The sequence below is a fragment of the Protopterus annectens genome, chromosome 11.part0 (genome assembly GCF_019279795.1).
Source record: "Protopterus annectens isolate FY-2018-M chromosome 11.part0, PAN1.0, whole genome shotgun sequence".
NCBI classification, from domain to species: domain Eukaryota; kingdom Metazoa; phylum Chordata; order Ceratodontiformes; family Protopteridae; genus Protopterus; species Protopterus annectens.
The window spans coordinates 343,250,813-343,275,291 of NC_056745.1; positions in this window are offsets into that span (position 1 = coordinate 343,250,813).

Below are 24,479 nucleotides of genomic sequence, written 5' to 3' on the forward strand. Positions count from 1 at the left end.
TCTAAACCTCAAAATGCACTCACTCGAGGCACTCCTTAAAATGGAGAACATTGACATCTGTGCAGTGACAGAGACCTGGTTCAAAGCTCCAGAGAGCACCCTTGCATTACCAGGCTTCAATTCATACCACACCTTTCGGCCACCTAACCCAGAAAGAAGCACTAAAGGCGGAGGCGTGTCCATATTCATTAAGGATATCCACACCTCCAGGCTAGTTGCACAGCATAATGCATCCGAGATTATCCAAGTGTAACTAACTCTGGGCAAGACCGCAATCCAAATTGTAGCTTGCTACAGACCCCCCACCATGCCCCAGGATTCACACTCCTCATTTCTTGATACACTGGAAAGTATTAGGGTACAACCCAACACCCTAATAATGGGCGATTTCAACTACCCCACCATTAACTGGGAAAACTACTCATGTACCAACTCTTTTGCTCAATGTTTTCTAGAATTCATAAATTCCAACACCTTGGATCAACTTATTCACACCCCCACCAGGGGCAGCAATATCCTAGACCTGGTCATTACCAACATGAGAAACCGGTGTTCCACACCAGAGGTCAATTCCTCATTGGTCAGATCTGACCACAAGCCTAGACATCCACATCCCAACCCCAGCCCCAATTATGGAAACGATTGTAAAAAACTTCTCCAAAGCCAACTTCACACTTCTTAAGACAGAAGTGGCAAACTTCATGACACCCATGCAGATGGACAATAGAGGTATGACTGCTGAATCCTACACAAATGCACTTTATAAGCACTTGCACGAGTGCATGGATCATGCTATGCCTAATAGAACCAATATGTTATCCTCCAAAAAAAGGAAGCCAATCTGGTGGTCCTCTGCCATAAACAAACTCTACAACAGAAGAAAGAAACTGTTGCAAAAAAAAGTAAAATCCCATGACTGGAGGAACTCCCTGGTCAACCTCAGTAAGAAGCTGAGATCCCTCATAAAATCCTCTAAAGCTAGTTACGAAAAAAAAAAATTGCCACTGACTCTAAAGACAACCACAAAGCATTCTATAGCTATGTCAAGAATCTAAATAGGAACACTCAGATCTGCTCTGAGTTACAGCACAATGGCACTAAATATACAGAACCAACTGATATTGCCAACATCCTAGCAGATAGATTCAGTGCTAACTTTACCCCCCTCTCACCCCCTAGAGGGCCCATCTCTATACCAGAAGAATGCAAAGTTCCTATAATCATGGCTGCACAGGTAAAAAACACACTCTCCAAAGCCAAGAACACAGCATCCATGGGACCTGACAATATCCGAGGCTGCATTCTACATGAACTATTGAATGAATTGGCACCCTACCTAAGTACCATGTTCAGTCATAGCCTCACCTCAGGCTTTGTACCCACTGAATGGTGCACCAGGACGGTTATCCCACTCCATAAAGGGGGAGCCACGACGGACCCCGGGAACTACCGCCCCATTAGCCTGATGAGCCTGGTCTGCAATGATAGATGTTTGAGTGGTCTTTTAAGGTTGAAATGTTCTGAACTGGGTGGTTTTGTCATTATTGTTTTTGTTTTCTTCATTATTTACAGGAACATGTTCAAAACTATCAGTTTAAAACATGCTCTAACAAGTGGTGTTTTGTTATACAAGGGATATAATTTAATACAATCAGAAAGGTGAGTCAAACAACTCTTGCATGTTTGCATGGTCCTAAAATGTGTGCAAGGGGCCTATTATTTGAAAACAGTCCAAAGGTAAACTTAATCCACCACTGGCCAGATGCATTTTTTTTAATGCAAGTTTCAATGCTGTTTCAATGAATGTGAGTTTCAAGGGCAGAGATGTTTTAAATCTAAGTATGTTTTCATTGTGAGACTGTATTGCTTTGTTTAGCAAATGACTATCAGTGTCTGTGCAATAACATTTCAAATAAAAGTTTTAAATTAAATCCAAATATCTGTAATCATTGTAGAAGTAAAGCAGAAAACACTATGAACAGTGAGAAGTTTGAACTGTGTTTATGGTAAATGAGGAGAAAAAACTGCATACGGGGACACTGGAATGGCTGCAGGGGGGAGGGGGTTTGGATAGGGGGCCCTGATCCATTACTCTACCTAGGGCCTCATTTCACCATGATCTGGCTCTGCAAACTAGTATAATAAAATGCCATCATAAATTATATGATTTGTAAAATTGTAAAAAATACATACTTGTGATTTTTCTCCCCTGTGCTTTTTATGGTATTTTGTTTGTTTCCTAACATTTTTTGAAACATGTTTCGAACATGTTTAACAAAAAATATTATAACTACGGTACATATATGCTGATTGACTTCCCAACTCTAAATATTGTATAAAACATTTCTTAAACTCTGCTTTGATTAATCAAAAAATATATGCAGATGCTTTTATGTTTTAATCATATATCACATCTTTGTAATCTCCTGGGTTGAGATTAAAACTGTCCTTTATGACCACTGCTCTACCCCAGTGAACACAAATAAACACACAAACAAATAAATCCATTTTTTATTTAAATATTTCTAGGTTGATAGAACTCTTACAATTCAAGGTTAATTAATTCCAGTAATTCTGTTACTCAGCAGTGAGATGGGTGTCTTACTGCTTTGCTCTAAACCTCCATATGTATCTTTATTCAGTGCCTCCATTTCAGATTGCAAATCTACTAGACAATGTTCTCAAAAAGTCCATTTTCAATATTATGTTTTGAGTATTCTTAAAAAGACATAAGCACTGCTTTCTGAAATTATTTTCCTGGTACATAATTCATATAACAACTGTCTCACTGAATTGAACTCTTAGTCAGTTGCTGACTGTATAGCCTGGTTCCTAAATCCAGTACATCCTCATCAGCAGAGACATTGGGCTAGTGTTCTTAAAAAATGGAATTCCATTTTCATAATCTGAAATTCCAGGAGTTATGTTTTCTGGTAATTACCATGATTCCATTATAATTTTTAGTGCATTTGTATCAATGCAAAATTTAAACAAATTCTGATCATAGACCACTCATTAAAGTAAACTGACCATATTGGAGTTAGTAAACAGAAAACCATATTATGGTGAATCAGTGCTGTGGTCTAAAGAATCAGATTCCATGAAAATGTCATATTTTTTAGAACTCAGACCAAGATATGGAATTTTGGTCAATTTTCCCAGAAAAATTGGGAAATCAGTGCCACTGTTTATGGCTATACACAAAAACTTTACACACTGTCTGTACTGTTTCCATTAAAGTAATACAATGTCAGTGAAATCTGGACAGTTGAGAGGTATGTCAGTGATTGTCAAATCTCAACCATTCCTCAGTGTCCAAAAGCATTTCCTCCCAAATAAAAGAGAAGAAGAAGATATATGCATAATACTGTGTACTGGGAGAAAAAGCAAAAATAAATTCTAAAACCCCATTCCAATTGTGGCAAGCATGAAAATATATATTTGTCACTGTTGTCCCATGTCTGTTTTATTTATTGTTGAGCAATATAGTTAAAATGAAAGTCCACTTAGCACAAACTCGTTCAGTTTTAAAATGTTACTAATTACTCTGTTCTATAACTGGAAAAAGGTGTACAGCAGATGTTTCAGAGCTTGGAGTCCCCTGCTGGCATGTAGATTGAATAATAAAGGTGGTAGGCCTTATCCATTTAGAAAGGAAGTTAGAGTCCCCTGCTGGCACATAGATTGGATAATAAAGGTGGTAGGCCTTATCTGTTTAGAAAGGAAGTTGGAGTCCCCTGCTGGCACATAGATTGGATAATAAAGGTGGTAGGCCTTATCCGTTAAGAAAGGAAGTTGGAGTCCCCTGCTGGCATGTAGATTGGATAATAAAGGTGGTAGGCCTTATCCATTTAGAAAGGAAGTTGGAGTCCCCTGCTGGCACGTAGATTGGATAATAAAGGTGGTAGGCCTTATCCATTTAGAAAGGAAGTTGGAGTCCCCTGCTGGCACATAGATTGGATAATAAAGGTGGTAGGCCTTATCCATTAAGAAAGGAAGTTGGAGTCCCCTGCTGGCATGTAGATTGGATAATAAAGGTGGTAGGCCTTATCCATTTAGAAAGGAAGTTGGAGTCCCCTCCTGGCACATAGATTGGATAATAAAGGTGGTAGGCCCTATCTGTTTAGAAAGGAAGTTGGAGTCCCCTGCTGGCACGTAGATTGGATAATAAAGGTGGTAGGCCTTATCCATTTAGAAAGGAAGTTGGAGTCCCCTGCTGGCACACAGATTGGATAATAAAGGTGGTAGGCCTTATCTGTTTAGAAAGGAAGTTGGAGTCCCCTGCTGGCACGTATATTGGATAATAAAGGTGGTAGCCCTTATCCATTTAGAAAGGAAGTTGGAGTCCCCTGCTGGCACGTAGATTGGATAATAAAGGTGGTAGGCCTTATCCATTTAGAAAGGAAGCACGAAAATGTTAGCAAAGTAAACAAGACTGAAAACTCAGATAAAGAAATCCATCACAGACACCCTTCATTACTATTTAAACATTATATAGTTACACATGGTTAGATATATTTAAGAAGGGCTGGTATGCTTGAGAAAAAGAAGGCAGATATTGAGAAAATTGCCATTTTTATTTATTTATTTGTTGATTGATTGATTTTACTGGGGTAGTGCATTGATTAATAATGACTCATTTCAAGCTCAGCCTAGGTGAAACATAAAACATTAAAAAAAAGAAATGTAAGCAATAACACAGCAATTCAGATTAGTTACACAGAAAAACTGTATATGTGGGTAATTTGGGTCAATCTTCAGTAATTTTGTGAGAGGAGAAGAGAATTAAAAATGAGATATGGATACTACATTAGGTGATATGTCCTGTGTTGAAGCAGGAACATTTGGCTCAGATGAACAGGTGCTTTTTTGAGTTATACTCTGAATTTGGAGTGATTGTTGATTTCCTTTAGGATGATGGGAAAAGCTTGCCAGACAGTAGGTGTCTGAGAGGAGAAACCATATGCAGTGCTGTGGAGTTTGGTTCTAGGGGTAATGAGAGTTGGTGAGGCTTATAAGTAGTGTCTCACGCTGTGCGAATAGGCTTTTTTCATCAAGTTTGCCTACAAGGGGATGAAATGTCTAGAGATAAAAGTAGTTTGTAAAGTTGGTATTCTAAGTGTAACTTATATTTTTGTTTTATGCATAATCATTTAGCTTTTTCTAGGGTGATACAGTGATGCTCACAGAGTGGTGAGTTTGTAATGAATTGCCATGTATTGTTGGAGTTAGTTTTGAGTGTTGTGGCATTTTTTCTCCTACAGGCAGTTACAAAAATGGGTAGTCAATATTCTGAATGGGAGAGGAGAACTTTGTAAATGGCTGCTCTGGTTGGTTGAGATAGAAAAAGGGAGATCTTTTTGGCTTAGAAGAGGAGGGAGTTTATTTTTGCTTTCACTCTTTCTATGTAGAAATGAATCCTAAGCATTTGAAGATGGAAGCTGTTTCTATGGTATGGTTGTGTAAGTTAAAGATAGTTAAAGAGTTGGGTGTTTTATTCATGTTTAGCCATGTAGTACATTTAAAAAGGATAACAGAACTAAACATAGTGATGCATACAATTAAAAATAGTAGTCATAACTGTCATGGGTGTCAGAAATGAAGTTTTAGCAACAAATCACTGTTTTATTTGCTCATGTACTGGTAAATGCATATCAACTAGAATAAGTTCCTTAAGTCACTGATTATATTATTTATATGGCAGACTGTAGCTGCAGGATGTTTAGTGTGTGTGTGTGTGTGTGTGTGTGTGTGTGTGTGTGTGTGTGTGTGTGTGTGTGTGTGTGTAAGAAAAAAAATGTTTCAGAAATGTGTAGAATTGCATCAGTATGACATTTCAAAGGTGAATTGTAATAACACCTTAGATAAAAATGTCTCCAGGATAGAAGCAGGCATCAGTTTTGTATCACATTTTTACAGCATATGTTTAAAGACAATCAGAGACTGGAACATGTATTGCTTCTTCTTGCATCAACCTGCAATGTGTCATGCTTATATGAATTTTAATGATAGGTTGTCATAAAAGTCAGTGTTTTAAGTATTGCTTAAGTAAAGTGTTTTAATGCATGTTTTGCTAAGAACAAGGTCAGCGAATTATTATTCAGTAATCATTTTAAACTTATTTCTGAAAGTTTGTGGTTGGCAGTGTGTGAGACATCACGTCAGCGAAAGTGCTTCTCTTTTAACTATTTGTCAATGGGCTTCAGATATTTTACACCTTATTTTTAGGTCCTTTTTATTGATACTTCATTGAAATACACATTAAGAAACATTGGCAACATACTGGTTGCCTAAGCAATGAAGATTTCACCTCTACATTATTTTAAATTGTTGTCGCCTCACAGTAAAACATTGTCCTGTTCAATTCTCAGCTAAAGTGTCTTCTGTGTGGAGACATGCGTGAATGGGTGTACCTTCATTGAAGGTTGTGCATCAGGGCTGGCAACTTGGCATGTAAAATTCTACTGCCAATCATTAGCGGACCGGAGTTCTGCTGTGGCGACCCCTAACTGGGAAAAGCCAAAGACACAACAACATTATTTTAAATCTAATTAAGTTACTGTACAGATAAATGTTCCATGCACCACTCATTTTATTTAAAGAATTCATAGTTTGTAGGACAATGGGTTGGTGGATGGTCATTAAAGCCTGATGTGTGAAATGAGGCCTAGAATGACAAAACAAATCTGCATCTGCAGCACAGGCCATATAGAGCTTCAGGTAATTAATATAAAAGGAAAAAACTGAGAAGAAATTGAGTATAAGCTGGTGGAAGGGGGCCTGGAGAGGGGAAGGAATCCAGACTTATCAAAAAGAATTGATTCTGGGAGATTTAGGAAGATGGTCTTCCACTACCAGAATAGACAGCTTTGAAACCCCTATCCCAGAAGAAGGCTTCCTTTCTCCCTTCTAGATTTCTTTGTGGGAGAACAAGGGGCAAATCTCTAGAAATAAGAAGGCTCCTTCCTTTTGCCTGACTTTAGATTTCCATACCTTTAAGCTTCCAAAGTGGGCAGTTAATGGTCATCTTCCCAAGCCATCAGACCTCTAAGCATTAACTTATTTTTTTCTGTCAGTAAGAGCTCACTGCCTAAATGTGCTACAAATCTCACCTTAAGGTAACAAGCACCCAGACATTTTCCATCTTTAGTATGCCTTCCTATGGAGGTAACTTGTATCTGCAGGACTCAAACTTTTTAAAACCAGAAGCCTTTTTTCTACTGAATTCTGCCAAAGCAACAACGGCAGCCACAATACAAATGCACTGAAACTAAAAAAACAAATCAACTAATCAGTGAACAGGAAGGGAGTGATAGTTGCAACCCAGAGAAAGAACAAATCTAAAGAAAGAAAGAAAAAGAAATCTCTTACTTGAATAAAGCTCTAAAATGTTGTGCAGTTGAAGAATTGGAACAATAAAGCATTAAGATCAAAATTATGCTAAAATTGGAACTTATAATACTAATGGATGTTAAAAATAGTAAACAAAAGCCTCAGGACATTTTTATCATGTAACTGCAAGGAGCATACCTCTCAACCTTCAATCTCCAAATTGAATACTACGTCTCATAATGCAGAACAAATGAGCAATATGATGCACTTACTAACAGCTTATTGATAACTTCATTTAAGAAGCTCACAAGATGGTTACAATGCATTACGATTGCTTATAAAACATTATTTTGATGAATTAATCATGATTTAGTACTAGTTACCCTGTATATCAATTAAAATATTGTTATACTGTATGTGCTACAGACTCTTCCAATGTGGAACTGTGATTAACATTGGGTTTTAAGCCTAAAAATGAGGAGCAGTCATTGTAATGAGGTACACTTGAGAGGTATAATGATGAGCAGTAAAACAATGCTGGAGGGATAATGGTGGAACCGCAAGGAATTATTGGTAAAGGGGAGGAGCTAAAGTTGTAGAAAGCTTTATTGGTACTGAGTAAACAAAAAGCTAACATTTTAGTCCTAATAATTGAGGAAGATGAACCAGACCATCAGATTAATGATTTATCATTGTTCGTGTAACTGCCTTGTGCTTTCACACACAGTCTACCTCCCTGCTGTCTCAAAGGATAGCCATTATCTGTGTATCCCTCTGATGCTAGATTGTAAGGAAAGTGAAATCAGTGAGTACAATGCCCTCTTCCATGTGTACCTGACAAGGCACATACAGCAGCTGGAATGTCCACAGAGGCTCCTCACAAAAAGAATACAGGGCATATGCAGATCTCTTCAAAGCCCTAGCTCTCTTTACTCTGTTGGTACAGACTATTGAGCACTGATCTATGTCTGGCAAACAAAGCATCCTTGGATCCCACTCTGATGGATTTTTTGTATATGGAATTTAAAGTTTGTGACACAAACAGAACACATTCGAGGGACACATATATGTCTCAGATAATTCACCTTCTCTGGAACAGTCTTCCTACCCATGTGAAGCAGAGATATTCCTTAACCATATTCAAGAGAAACCCGGGCCAGTAGATAAGAAATCAGAACTACACCCTGAGTCTAGCACCTATGTATGTAATGGAGAGAAGCAGCCCATAAATTGTGCCCTAGTTTACATGTATATCCCTTAAAATAACCTCAAATGCATGTATACTTGAAGGATACAAAGGGATGCCTAGCTAAGCTTATAGAAGGCCAAGTGGTCATCAGCCTATAATGTACCTATGAACCTATAAGGACATAAAACTGCAGTACTCAATAAGGCAAAACATGTATCCAGGTAAGGGTCTATATTATGTGATTGAATGCTCAAATAGTCAAACACTTAATAGTCGACCCGTAATAATCGAACCGCCACAGTGATGAATGGTTCAATTGAGATCTACGTACAGTGTGGAAATGGAAGTTTTGGGGGTTGGTATATTTAAGTAGCAGAGGGTGTGTGGGGTGCATGGAGGCTTCCCCCCTGCTTAGAGTGTTTAAGTGGTTTATTTGGGTGGGTTTTTCTTTTTTTCTTTTCCATTCAACATTGTGGTGGTTCGATTATTACGGGTCCACTATTATGTGCCCGACTATTTGACCATTCGGTCACATAATATAGACCCTCCAGGTAACAACTGGCCATAACCCATTTTCAACAAAAGCCTAGGTAGAAAAGTTCCAGGAGCAGAAAAAAGCAAGTTAAGTTTATGAAACAAAGAATGAAAGAAAATACACCAGTATATACAGTCTGAGTCTTAACTATAGCCACAAATAATGTATATAATTAAAAGTCTTAAATAAAAACTGAAAATGCAGATTAGCAACAGACTTATGTACATCTGCATTGTAACAAATAGTCATATTTGCAGACTGTGATAATGACAGCAATAAGCAGTGTAAGGAATTATTTTATAGAGAGGCTGCAGCACTGATAACTTATGCAAGGGAGAATAAGACAGTGACATGAAATGGAAGTAGAATGTGAAATAAAAGGCTTAATTGTTATCCCCTACTACAAAGGCAGTTAAACTTGGAAAAGAAATGCTGTTTGACCATTTGTTTGAAAAATCTAGGTCTGTATGATTGATTACTCCAGTGGCAAAATAAAGGTACAGTATAACTTGTGGTGTAATAATGATAGCGTGTATCCTGTGTGTGATAAAATTACTATGTATCTTGCAGTGTGATAGTGATACTGTGTATCCTGTGTTGTGATGGTGATACTTTGCATCCTGTGGTGTGATTCTGGTACTGTGTGCTCATTGCTGTCATACTGATACTGTGTATCCATCAGTGTGTTAGTGATACTGTGTATCTTCTGGTGTGATATTGATACTGTATATCTTGTGGTGTGATACTGTTACTGTGCATTCCATAATGTGATAGTGAAGCTGTGTAACCTGTGGTGTAATAGTGATACTGTATAATCTGCGGTGTGATACTGATGGTGTATATCCTGTGTGTGATAGAGATGCTGTGTATCATGTGGTGTGATACTGACACTGTATAACCTGTGGTGTGATACTGATGTATTCTATGTGTGATACTGATGCTGTATATCCTGTGGTGTGATACTAATCTTGCGTATACTGTGTGTGATAGAGATTCTGTGTATCATGTGGTGTGATACTGACACTGTGTAACTTGTGGTGTGGTACTGATGTATTCTATGTGTAATACTGATGCTGTATATACTGTGGTGTGATACTAATCCTGTGTATACTGTGTGTGATAGAGATGCTGTGTATCATGTGGAGTGATACTGACAATATGCAACCTGTGGTGTGATACTGATGTATTCTGTGTGTGATAATGATGCTGTGTATCTTGTGGTGTAATAGTGATTTTTTTGTATTCTGTGGCATAATAGTGATGCAGTCTTTTCCATAACATTATACTGATATTGTATATTCTGTGGTATGATAGCGATACTATGCATCCTGTGGTGTGATACTGGTACTATGCACCCAGTGATGTGATAGTGATACCAGGCATTCTGTGTGTGATAGTGATGTGGTGTTTCCCATAGCATTATACTGATAACATGTATCCTGTAATCTGAGAATGATATCATATATCCTGTGGTGTGATAATGATACTGTGTGTCCAGTGATGTGATAGTCATGCTGTGTATCCTGTGGAATGGTACTGATGCCATGTAGAGTTAGAATTAGTCAGCATAATGATTACTAGTACTAGAAGATGTAACTATGTAACTATGTGCTGTGATTCTGACTAGAGAAGATGATTTGATACATGCTATTGTAAGGCATACCTCTCTGCTTGACAGTTGTCTGAGATATAGAAGATTCTGTGGGTCATTTTGACTAGGCTGAGGGTTAAGGCCTATGAAGGTTTGAGTTAGTTTAGGTGTTTTAGTGTGAGACAGTCACAAACCTTACACTGAATCACAGTTGCAAACATAGTTATTTTATTGAAACATTGTTCAAGTTTACCTAGATAAGCTGTTTGCACGTTGGCATACCGAGAGCTGCATTACAATGGGTTGGCCAAAAGGAATAACCAGGCTGGGATGAATATTGTGTCATTATTTTTGTTGGTTTGTTAGTTTTTTGCCAATGTGCCTGTCAGATTTGAGGTTTATGTAAAGGAAAACACATAGAAGCTTCATGCAATCAGTGGCTTCAGTATGCATTCTGGTCTCAGACTAGATTTTAAGTTTATCTAATTTTGTCTTATTGGTTGTTGCAGCTGTGATAAACTTGAATTTTTCAGATTTAGAAGATGGCTCAGAGCAAAGTACAATTTCATTGTGCTTCTAAAGCTTTTGTAAAAGTGTACATTGAGTGGTTTAACTCATAGGGCTGAGAAAAAGAGGTCTGTATTGAATCAAACTAGCTGCAAAGAAATTCTATGTGTCTCTGAGAAGCACAGTAAAAAGAAACAGAGTACAGTATGAACCATTGCATGACATTCATGGTGACAGGTTCTCACTTGGAGAGGGGTTTCCACCCATCATAAAGTTGGTCTCCACCCTAAAAGATAGCTATCGATCCAGTGTATGATTTCTGATGCTAATCCAAGTTCAGACAGTCGGGCAAATAGCAGAGGACAGAGATGGTGTCAAATGCCCTAGACAGACTTAAGAAGAGAAAGCCATAAAAAGGTTCATTGTTTAAATTAAATGGTTTATAATCAGTGAATAAAAATAATGTAGTTTCAGTACTTTAGGAATATCTGAAACCATGCTGGGTTGAGGATAATGCCCCATGTTTCTAGTGATGCTTTGACAGTTGTTGATGGAGATACATATTTTGAGAATTTTTGAAAATCAGTGGAATATGGCTATATGGCAATAATTTGCATGCTTTCCAATAAATAAGTTAATTTTTTTTTGCAATTAAATGATTTATTATGATTGACAATCAATATGCAATGCCTTCATCAGAGCATTGGAGTGGAGGCCATGACAGTAGAGTTGATCCCAAAGTTTTCAGAGCCGTTCCTACCACTAGGAGCTTCGCCTCTGAGTAGCACAGTTCCAAGGTCATCTTCGGAGCCTTCTGCCTTTGGAGTCAAGAAGGCTACCAGTTCTGCTGTAATGAGTTGTCCTTCCTCTGCTCCATTGGGTGAGTCAGCTTTCAAGGCTGAAGAGAGAGCCTTAGCTGGACAAAGACGACTGTTGCATGCACAGAGTTCAGATTTATCCTGACTCCTGCTGCAGCCTGTACCTTCTACCTCTCATTCTGGTTGAAACAGACACACAGATCCAATTAATTTTGAGACTGCTCATCATTCGAGCTCTACATCTGACTCTGAGGGGCCTCCCTCAGAAGCCCCGAGGCACATTTCCTGGAAGAGGACATGTAAGTATAAGCATATTGCCTCCTCTCCTGAGTCTGTCACTGAGACGGGGTAAGATGCTGAATAAGGTGCTTCCTGCTGTGAAATATGATAACAAGCAGATTAAGTCAGTATGAGTCGTGTTATGACATTCTTCTATTTTTTAATGTATTTGCTTGTAGTAGGAGGGGGATGTAGGGCTCAGGGAAAGTGAAGATCAAGTGGGAGAATTATTAAATAGGAACTAATTTGGAGAAGTGTGTTAAATTTGTGGGGTGAAGTTGAGGGGTGTAAGTTTTGATTTTCTGCATTGTAGCAAGAATAAGGTGAGTGCATTGTGGGCTGTTTCGTCATGTGATTAGATTAATTCCTCACAATTGTTTTGGAGTTCTGAGGATGTAGGTTTGTTTGGCTTTGTGTAACAAAGTTTTTTCATCTTCAATTGGCTCGTTTGCTAATATTTCTTAAGGTATCAATGTTGGCACAATTATTGATGGAAAGGTGTAACTTTGATTTGTGTCAGGCTTCATCTCTGAGTTTTAAGATTTTTTTAAGATCTTTATCCAATTGTTTTTCTGTGATTTTTGTAGTCTTTGTACTTGGGGTGGGGGAGGGGATCGATTTTGCTGCTGAAAAAATTTACTTATAGTGTTTGCTGCAGAATTAGGGTCATCATCACTGAGGATGGAGGACCAAGAAAATTCCATACTCATCCAATATCGCCACACTTTGTAAAATTGTTTATGATATTGCATTTTCTTCTAAGGTCTCTGAAATTTGCATGCTTGTTTTCTTTGGACTTCTGAAAACTGTACAATTGTTTTGTGAAAGTGCTCTCTTTCTGAGCCCAGCTCATAGCTGAAAAGGGTGTGTTGGCCATAATACTCATCAGTATAACAAGCAGAAATGAATGAAATAAATTGCCCTTAAAGTTAACTGATTCTATTACAACTGGGCTCAACTTTTTTTTCGAATTATCTGTGATGCTTGCTTTTCCTAAACAAGATGATTGTTTTGCAGATCGAGTCTGTAGGCCAAAACCTCTGACTTAGGGTTAGTTGCTGAAATACATGATATCTCCATTGTTACTGCTGGAATATATTGTTTTCCTATTATGATTTCATCAGATGAAGCAGCTTTGCTCCCTTTTCTTTCTAGCCCACTACCCTATATCTAGGTTATCTGCTCTAAATCTCCTCCAAGCACTTTCACCTAACATGCAAACTAAACCTCCACACAATATAAACACCCAATAACCTACACAGCCCTATTATTCTAAACAAGCTACTCACATAAGCACAGTCTATTTATCATCATTATCAGTATAAACTCCCGGCTAGAGTGCGGGGAGTGCCTTCTGTGTGGAGTCTGCATCTCCTCCCCACAGTTGGGTGGGCATTCAAAAGACATGCGTAAATGGGCGTGCCTTCATTGAAGGTTGAATGTCAAGCTGGCACCTCGGCGTTTGTGAAAATCTACTGCCAATCATTAGTGGATCAGAGTTCCGCTGTGGCGACCCCTACCCGGGAAAAGCCAAAAGACAAACAATAACAACAACATCAGTCTAAACTCCAATCTCTCTTGATGACGAAAATAAAAATAACCCTTCTGATCATGTATTAGTCTTTTCATCACTGCATCTGGTCATTTAAATCTGCCTGTTTTCCAGCCTCAACCCTTTAACATGGCTTCCCACAGTCTACAGTCCTTAAACTTGGAATCCATTAGCGCACTGCTTCTTCTTTTTCCTGGGATTTATCCCAAACTTTAACTTTAGTCCTGCAGTTTATGAACACTAGGTCTTGTCACATACTTACAACCCAAATAGTTAGGTAAAGGTCCACACAAATGCTGGACCACCACCCCCATTTTGATTCTAAACAACTCACCACCATTTAAAGTTTGCATTGCTAGTTCTAGAATATTTCAAGCAAAAATCATTGACATCACTTGCATTTCTCAGGGCAAATTAGCACAGTGATACAGCAGTTAGTGTTTGTCTCATAGCTCTTGGTCCTTAATTTATTTCATGCCTGTGGTGTCTTGTGTGGAATCTGCATGTCCTCCATTTATCTGTGCCCCATCCAGAATTATTTCTCTGCTGCAATAGGCTGTAACTTAGCTGTGACTCCTAAATAGGATAAAGTAGATGTTAAAGAAGGAATGAATGAATGTAATCACATGCATGTGCAATTATGGAAGTATAGTTTAACCAGTCTTCCAGCTTCCATTTCTTTTCCTCAAATTCTGTGTGTTTGTTTTCAGTAATGAGCCAATCAAAAGGATACATGTTGGAATGTTATTTCTCTAAAGTGACCACCTTGCATTTTCCATGCTTGCCATTAGACCACACCCTAACAAACACAACCCTACTAAACATAGTCCTAACCAGTTAGAAATTTATTTTGTCATAAGAAGCTATATTAAGTTTGTGTGCCTATTTGCAATATTCCTCGCTCCTTTAAATTAAAACACATGGGCAGTTGCCTTTCAATAATTCTAATTGATATCCCAGATGATCTTCTTTTGGATGTGACAAATCTCTTTCTTTATGCCAATAACCTGATATTTTATAACTTATCACGTAACTATACAACTATATATGAAGGCTCCAATATACATACAATCCATAACATTAATAGATAAGCAACTGAAAGACAGGAAAAAATTATGTTCTTTAGGACTCAGCACTCATCCACAGCTAAATAAACAACTACCTTTCTCGTCCCCAGCCCATTTAACAACTGCGCTCATACAAATATATGTGAGTCACTCATAACCCAACCTCAAATATGTCCTTCTACATCTCTAAATTAAAAAGTATAATCAGCTCGATCTTGTACTAGTAAACTGTCTAAATGCCTCATTCCTGAAAGAAAGAGGGTTATTGGTAAAAATTTCCTTCAACCTCTGTTAAAGAATGAGCTACCTCTATTAGCCAACACCTCCAAAAAATCTTATCATTTTCCAATCATCAAGAAATGCTGTCAGTTTATCTTCCATTTACCAAACACACACACACACACACACACACACACACACACACACACACACACACACACACACACACACACACACACACACACACACACAAAACAGTACTGCATTACTTTCCAAAGAATTTCCCTACCCATAAAAGAATGTGCAGTTCTTCCTCTTCTCAGCTTTAGTCATAAAACCTTATGCCAACTCCTATCATAGAAAAACTGGGCTGTATCAGTTTTCAGACATGCAAGCTGCCTACCTTCTGCTGACCGTGCCTTCACAACTTTAGGATTTCCAGGCAAAATATACTAAAACTCTTTAGAAAATATCACGTTGCTCCTGTTTCACTCCTCCTGTACAATAACTATCCAAACTATCCACCTTAACTTTTCAACTGTAGCTTTCTTTCCCACAGTTTTAATCTTGACTGATAAAAATGTTTTGGTTATAAAGAGTTAGTTTTAAAATGCTATTATGTTTTGAATGTCCACATATATTTAATTGCCTCATTTGTGACAGAAACTTAAATGTGTTCAATATTTTATTTTTGTGAACTTCTATTCTGTAATGAGCATTAAAAATATATACTTTTATTTATAGGACCACATTCATAAAGGTAACTGAGAGCTGTACACCTTGAGGTATCCTTTTTTAATTCATAGACATGGTGCTTTTGCAGAAAGACATGCAGTGCCATTACAGGCTCTGTCTGTAGGCATGCTAAATGCTAATGAGGTAGTCTTGAGGGGAGAGACATACATTATTTAGACCTCTCTCCCAGAACTGCCTCCAGGAATACATCAGCAGTAACTCGACCATATAGATAAGCGTTGCCACTCCTTGCACGTCATGATAATGAACACAGCTAAAAGGCCTTGTTCATCCATTGTGGTAGAGGTAAGTACTAGAGAGGTCAGTGGTAAAGGAGGGTTAAGAGTTGTTTTGAATAGTATGTGAGGAACAGCAAATGTCAATGCATGTGTGAGAGTATGTTTGCCTGGGAAATAGTTGTAAGGGAGTAAGGTGGTAAGTTAGTCAGGTGTGTGTGTGTGTGTGTGTGTGTGTGTGTGTGTGTGTGTGTGTGTGTGTGTGTGTGTGTGTGTGTGTGTGTGTGTGTGTGTGTGTGTGTGTGTGTGTGCACATTAGTGGTGGCTTTCATATTTCCACAAACCCCTAGACTAATGAGCAGAGTCTGGAATATTGAGTAGAGTGGACCACTAGCCACCAGGGATAACTATACACATGCCTCAGGTGCACTTAAACAGCACAGGGATCAGAGGGTGTGAGGAATCACTAGCCACCAGGGATAACTGTACATGTGCCTGAGCTACATTTAAACAGTACAGAGATTGGAGGGGTGTGAGGGACCACTAGCCACCAGCGATAACCATCGACCTGCCTCAGGTACACTTAAACAGTACAGGGATCGGAGGAGTGTGAGGGACCACTAGCTACCAGGGATAAATATACACATGCCTCAACTACACTTAAACAGTGCAGGAATTGGAGAGGTGTGAGGAACCACTAGCCACCAGGGATAACTATACACCTGCCTGAGCTACACTTAAACAGTGCAGGAACTGGAGGGGTGTGAGGAAGAACTAGTCACTAGGGATAACAGCACACGTTCCTGAGCTACACTTAAACAGTACAGGGATTGGAGGGGTGTGGGGGACCACTAGCCACCAGGGATAACTGTACACCCACCTCAGCTACACTTAAACAGTACAGGAAATGGAGGGGTGTGACGGACCACTAGCCACCAGGGATAATTATAAATGTGCCTCAGCTACACTTAAACAGTACAGGGATCAGAGGGTTGTGAGGGACCACTAACCACCAGGGTTAACTATAAATGTGCCTCAGCTACACTTAAACAGTACAGGGATCAGAGGGGGTGTGAGGATCCACTAGCCCCCAGGGATAACTGTACACCTGCCTCAGCTACACTTAAACTGTGCAGGGATCAGATTGGTGTGAGGAACAACTAGCCACCAGGGATAACTATGCATGTGCCTCTGATACACTTAGTGCATGGATTGGAAAGGTGTGAGGAACTAGCCATTGGGGATAGCTATGTACATGCCTCAGTTACACTTAAACAGTACAGGGATCAGAGGGGTGTGAGGAACCACTAGCCACCATGGATAAGTATACGTGTGCCTGAGCAAAACGTAAACTGTACAGGGATTGGAGGGGGGTGTGAGGAACCACTAGCTGCCAGGGAGAACTCTGAATGTTCCTCAGATACACTTAACAGTGCATGGATCAGAGAGGTGTGAGGAACTAGCCACCAAGGGTATCTATGTACATGCCTCAGCTACACTTAAGCTATACAGGGATCCTGGGGTTGTGAGGAACCACTAGGCACCAGGCGTAACTATAGACTTGCCTCAGGTACACTCAAATAGTACAAGGATCAGAGGAGTATGAGGAACTAGCCCCCAAGGATAACTATACACATGCTTAGGCTACACATGAACAGTACAGGGATAGGAGGGGAGTGAGGAGCCACTAGCCATCAGGGATAACACCTTAAATGAGTGTCTGGGTGGCAGATAAACAGTACAGAGACTGGGGTTGGGAGGAACTCCAGACACCAGGGATACTCGATATTAACATAAATGAAAAATATAAGTACAGAGAGGGGGAAAAGGGATTTCAACAATGCGCATGACACAAGAAACCCTTGTATTAGCACACTGCACTAACTCATATGTTAATGCTACAGGACTTTTTTAATATATATTTAAGATATTCAGCATTATGCAATGAGTGCAAAATGGTGTAATATATGAAGAAGAGTGTCAGAAAACATTAGGCATTCATTCTCAACCTGATTGGATTACAGCTTTTACCCTTGTGTGCATTTACTGAAGGATATGAAGTGTTAAAGTTGAATGTCTAGCATTAAGAACTGACTGCAATCATCCATGGATTGTCAGGACAGGGGAAAGAGAGACTTCATGGACTTTCTAACTACAGGGATAGGTATGGGGTATGTAGTATGTGTGTGTATATGTGTGTGTGTTTTAACATGTGTATCTGTGTGTATGAGAGTGACTGAGGGTTGCCTGATCTTACATAATGCAGTTGCCACAGTTAACTACCACAGGAAGTGATTATTACTCTCTGCAGTAGTTAATGGCAGTTCATAGACATGCAGCCAATAATGTCTTCCCTCTTTGTGGCTAATGTGTATATGAATTGCAAAGTACCACATCATAGAAGCAGGGCCTTTGTATGAATCCTCCGGATAATGTTAACATTACTGTACCCCCATCTGTGGCTGAAATGGGCTCATATGCAATCAGTCCACTTCCCTGGCTAACAAACTTGAATGAATGAATGAATTAATTAACAAATTAATTAACAGATAAATATGATTTCTTCCTTACAAGAGAGTTCAACATTCTTCTCCTTGATAAAGGTACCTGTCAAGCAAAACCAATCCTGTTTGATACAAACTCCAAAGTAATGACTCCCTTCTACTTCTCTTTGTAACTGCCAGTCACCAATCATTCATCCCATTTTCAATGTGGTCATCTTTACTGTTATAACTAATCAACAGCATGTCATTGTGTATCCAAGAGTATCACTTTCTCAGCTCACAACCAGATCTTGCAGGCCAAAGAAGGAATTAAGAAGTGTTCTGTTAGACCACAGCACTGTAATAAGTAGAAACAAAGTAATGTAAGAACAAAACCCCAGCACAGCCTGCAAACCGTTAATGAGTACAATGTGCTATTTGCTCAATAAATGCTTCCTTATTATCTCCCATTAACATAAAAGAAAAAAATTAAAACTGACTCATACCTGAGATTAAACAGCTAATAAAGTTGAGAGGCCTGGCTTAAACTGCCTGAAAGCACACGTTAGGTGCACATTTCATTTTATTCATTATTGCTGAATTGTCTACCATAAATTATATATTTTACCAGAAGAGCTCAGAGCTCATCCAACTCTTTAATTACCAAACTGTACCTTGTTCGGTAGCTAACATTTTTTTTTTACTTTTGCTCCTTGTTTCTAGGATATTTACAGTCATAAGCTATTTTCTCAAAAATACACTCTGATAAAACAAGTCAATTAAATATGTATCACACAATGGTTCTATTACATAAACAGGACTTTTGGACCTTTGAAAGAACAGTTAAAAACAACCATAAAATAACAGAAATATATTGCGAAATGTATTCTGTAAGTCACAGACGAGCAATGTGGATTTAATAATAGCTGCTGGGAAATTCGGTTACAGCAGATCATATAATCAGATAATATGACACTGAGATTCGCCATAATGAAGCACAAAAACACAGTCTTCAGTTACAGACAGGGCACAATCGCATCAATATTTCCCATTTTCCTACTTAGAATACAAGCCAGGTATCCTTTGTAATCAACAGCTTATTTTCCAGTAATTTCTGGAATTTATTATGTGCATCCTATGTATTAAATATTATTCCAATTATCCAGTACTGTATTTGTAAAAAATATATCCCACAAATCATCCACGTTCCTGTTTAACACAGGGGTTGCTCATTTTCTTACACCTCTCTTACTCTTTCTGTCTTACATAGTACCCATTTAAGCTGTTTGTTTCCAGATCTGTGTATCCTTTCCCAAAATGCATACATGCTACTGTCTTCTTGTTTCTGTTATTATGTTGCTTCCACATTAGACTACATGTTTTTATCATCTTAGCCTGAGCTGCTTCTGTTCTGTTTCTGAGGTATCCCGAAATATAGGCAATACAAGACAGAATTTCTCCTTTCTTTCACTAGACGAACCTTATTATTCCTCTGTCCTACAAGCAATCATTTCTGCTTCCCAGCATTCTTTGCTGAACTCTATACAATTTTATTTTACTAGCTCAGGTTAGTTTCAGCTTTGGTAGATACTATTACTTTCTCCTGTTTATTCAAAGTTTTCATAGACCTTTTCCCTAACTAATTATTTTGCTTTGATACACTCAAGTTTTCATGCTATGTTTTAGATTTTGTGTTTAGTTCATCAGTGATCTTTGATTTGTTGTGGTTTCTTATGCATCACCCCTTTTCCATGTCACTGTGTCATCAGCTGAAATATACACATTTCCTTCTAATGAAGCTTTCGGCAGCCCCTGCAGTAAGAACAATTACAATTATTCAGCTTATTACCGATATTTTTGCTATGCCACCAAACCACTTTACCATCTGAGTTGACAACAATAACAATTAATACCTGTCTCCCTGCCTATCTCTGTTTTACCTGTACTACCACTTTTACATCTACTGCAAGTTTACATCATTTCCTTTTTAACCTTTTCTATATCATGATGTCAAATGCCCTATTAAAGTCTAAAAAGACCATATCAACAGCCTCTTTCTGGTCCACTACCTTGATTACCTGTGAAGAATAAAATATGTCTGTTCTTTCTTTTCTGTTATGAATCAATGTAAAATTTGGGGCCATGCCTGCTAGCTTTCAAATACTTCAAAAGGATTTGTTTTAGCAATGATTCCAAGATTTTGCTTATAAATAAGTTCAAGACCTGTTAAGTAATGTTACTATTTTTTCGAATCCTTTAGAAGAAAACACATTTGCCCTCTTTGAGTCTTCAGGCATCACACCTGTCTTCTAGGATTTGTTGTAAAGACTGGCTACAGGTACTAGCAGTGGTGTTATCTTTCTTATAAAGTTTTCTAAAAAGTCTTATTTACAGTTTTCCACCAGGCCTCACTGCTTTGACCACCTTTAGTTTCTAGAACTTTGTCAGGTCCTTTTCTTTAAAGGACTGGAATCAACCCCTGACAACTTAACCCAGAAGCTTCTATCACACAGAGTTGGAAATCTTGTCAACACTGAATAGAAGCATTTGTAATGCAGTCCTGTTTTTTCAACAGTCCAATCTTTCCATCTCTCTTTTTTGCATTTTTTTTAACTTCACAATTTCATAGGTTCATAGGTTCATACTAGGCTATCTGCCCTGAGGCAATTACAAGCCTAGCCCGATTTTGTTTGGCTTATGCCACCCCTTGATTTGAGTATACTGTGCCCTTTTTAAGGTTTAGTTTACTGTGCCTCTGTCTAATAGTGACAGGGAAGTAATCCCTGGGACAAACCTACGATCCACCATCCACTCATCAAGCTTCTTCTTGAAGAGATTCAGTGAGGTGCTCTGCCTAACATGAATTGGAATTCTATTCCAGAGCGAAGGGAGCCTCTGGGTTATGAATCTGTCCCTCCAGCAAGTTCTATTTATTTCTGTGCTGAGGTTCAAGTCCCTCGAGCGTGTGGCTCTAAGGGATTTAGATTTACTGAGGTGGAGCATGTCCATTAATTCTGGACTGGACATAGCTTTATATGTCAGGCATAGATCGCCTTGAAGTAGGCAGTATGCAACTGAGTACAGCTGGAGTTTTTTTAACCGAGCAGCATATGGCATCTGCTTGAGTCCCTTGATCCTCTTGGTGAGGTACTTTTGGGGTCTTTCTAATTGCTGCAGGTGTCGGGTAAGGTACATCCCAAAAGGGGCATTATATTCTATGATAGGCCTGATGAGGGATGAATAAAGGGGCACGATTACCTCTCTTGATCTAGATGTGAATCCTTTCATGATGAGGTGGGCTATGTAGAAGGTCTTTCTAACCACTTTGACAATGTGGTTGTCAAAGGAGAAATTGCTATCAACTTGAGTCCCCAGATCCCTAATTACTTTCTCTGTACTTAATGGGTTACCGCCTATGTGGTAATTTGTGGGCACATTGTTTTTGCCAAAGGGTATGACTATACACTTTTTGGCATTTAGCTTTAGACCATGGCTCTGGCACCAGTTATCCGTCTCTGTGAGACCTTTTTGAAGGATGTTTGTGTCAGCTGGAGAGTCGATTATGGTGCTCAGTTTGCAGTCATCTGCGAACTTGGTGAGCCATAGTCCTCCCACGTTGGCCTGTACCTCGGAGAAGTATATACCAAACAAGAGCGGTTCCAGGACAGAACCTTGTGGGATGCCACTTGTGACCGGTTTCGAGTCTGACATGGCTCCAGCAACTCTCACTCTGTGGGTTCTGTCTTTGAGCCAGTTTGCACCCCATCTTGTGACATAGGGGTTTATATTTAAGCTGGATAGCTTATCTATGATGCCCGAGTGGGGTATTGTGTCAAATGCCTTTGCTAGGTCCAGATAGGCTGTGTGGACTACCTTCCCTTCATCTATGGCTTTGGTGACTGTTTCAAAGAAGTCGACCAGGTTCAAAAGGCAGGATCTGCCCTTGACGAAGCCGAATTGGGTAGTATCTAGTGTCTGTAGGTCCCCAATGTCTTTGTTTATGAGCTCCATGATGATCCTCTCCATAGCCTTGCAGACTAGGCTAGTCAGGCTTATGGGGAGATAGTTTCCAGGGTCCGTAGAGGCTCCACCTTTGTGGAGAGGGACCACTGTTGCTGTACGCCATTCTGTGGGCACATATCCTGTAGTGAGGCTGAGATTGTACAGCTCTTTTATTTGAGGGGTTAGTTTTTCTTGGAGTTCATGTAGGACACAACCCGGGATGCCATCTGGTCCCATGAAAGCAGTGTTTTTTGCTTTGGAGAGGGCAGCCTTCACCTGACCATCAGAAATGTTTGGGAGGCAGCCCTCTGCCGGGATAGATACTTGCTCTTTGGGGGGGGGGTGTTTGCACTGAACCTGTCTGCCAGGATATTGGCGATGTCTGTGGGTTCAGTGTATTTTTTGTCATTTAGAATCAACTCAGAACAAGTCTGGGAGTTGCATCCCAGGTTCCTAACATAACTGAAAAAAGCCTTATGATTGTCTTTAGTGTCTTGTGCAATTTTTCTCTCGAAGCTGGCCTTGGAGGATTTTATGAGGGATCGTAATTTTTTGCTAGTACTGATCAGAGCTGCCTTCCCTATTAGGGATTTTGCTCTATCATGTAGTAGCTTCCTCCTTCTGTTGTACAGTTTATTTATGGCTGGGGTCCTCCAAACTGGATGCCTGCATTTGGATGATTAGGTCTTGGTTTTGTTTGGGATAGCATGATCCATGCATTCCTGGAGATGTCCGTAGAATGCGTTTATATAGGATTCTGCAGTTTGGGCCGTAGTTTCCACTGGCTCTGGGGCCTTGGAGGATTCCACTTTGGTTTTGAGAAGTGAGAAGTTCGCTTTTGAGAAGTTTTTCACTGTGGTTTTCTGGGTTGGGGGTGGGGTCAGGATGTGGATATCCAGTGAAATTAGATTTATGGTCTGATCTTACCAATGAGGGATATACTTCTGGTATGGAGCATAGAGTACCCATGTTGGTAATGATCAGGTCTAGTATGTTATCCCCTCTTGTGGGAGTGGTGACTAGTTGTTCCACAGCATTTGAGTTTATAATTTTCAGGAACCTTTGGGCTAAGGTGCTGGGGCTTGAGTAGTGCTCCCAGTCTATGTTTGGGTCGTTGAAGTCACCCAATATAATGGTGTTCGGAGAGATCTTCATGTTCTCCAATGTTTTCAGGAAAGCCGAGTGGGATTCCTGACTTTGAGAGGGTGGTCTGTAGGATGCTATAAATTGAAAAGCAGTCTTGCCCACTGTTAGTTGCACATGGATGATCTCCGATACTTCGTGCAATGCCACTAACCTGAAGGTGTGGATATCCTTGATAAATATGGAAACTCCCCCTCCTTTTGTGGTTCGGTCCGGGTTTTGGGGCCGAAAAGCATGATATGAGGTATAACCTGGTAGAGCTGGGGTGCTCTCTGGAGCCTTGAACTAGGTTTCTGTCACTGCACAGATATCAATGTTCTCCATACTGAGGAGAGCTTCGAGTGCGTGCATCTTGAGGTTAAGACTTCTGGCATTTAGCAGCATTACCCTTAGTTTCTTGTTCCTTGTGCTGTCTATGGAGGTGGGTTTGACTTTTGAGCCTTGCCTAAAAAAGGCACTATGGGGTGGCAAGAGCCTTTGCCAGTATCCGAAAGCCCAGTGGTGACAGGTGCAAGCCATCCCTAGCAAAGCAACGTGGCTTGTCGAGCATGTCATCCCAGGCTGACAGACACTGGATCACCTTTGAATGACACCAAAATTTTAGCCAATTGTTAAAATCGATCATTTTGTCTTTGTACTGTGGCATCATTCTAGGTGAGGGTAAGATGCTGCTCAAGGTCTGGGTCATACTGGCCTGGGCTACATCATCAGAGAGCTCCTCTATGTCTCTTTTCATTTAGTCCAGGGAGTTACATCTCAGGTCATTCACACCAGCATGTACGATGACTGAG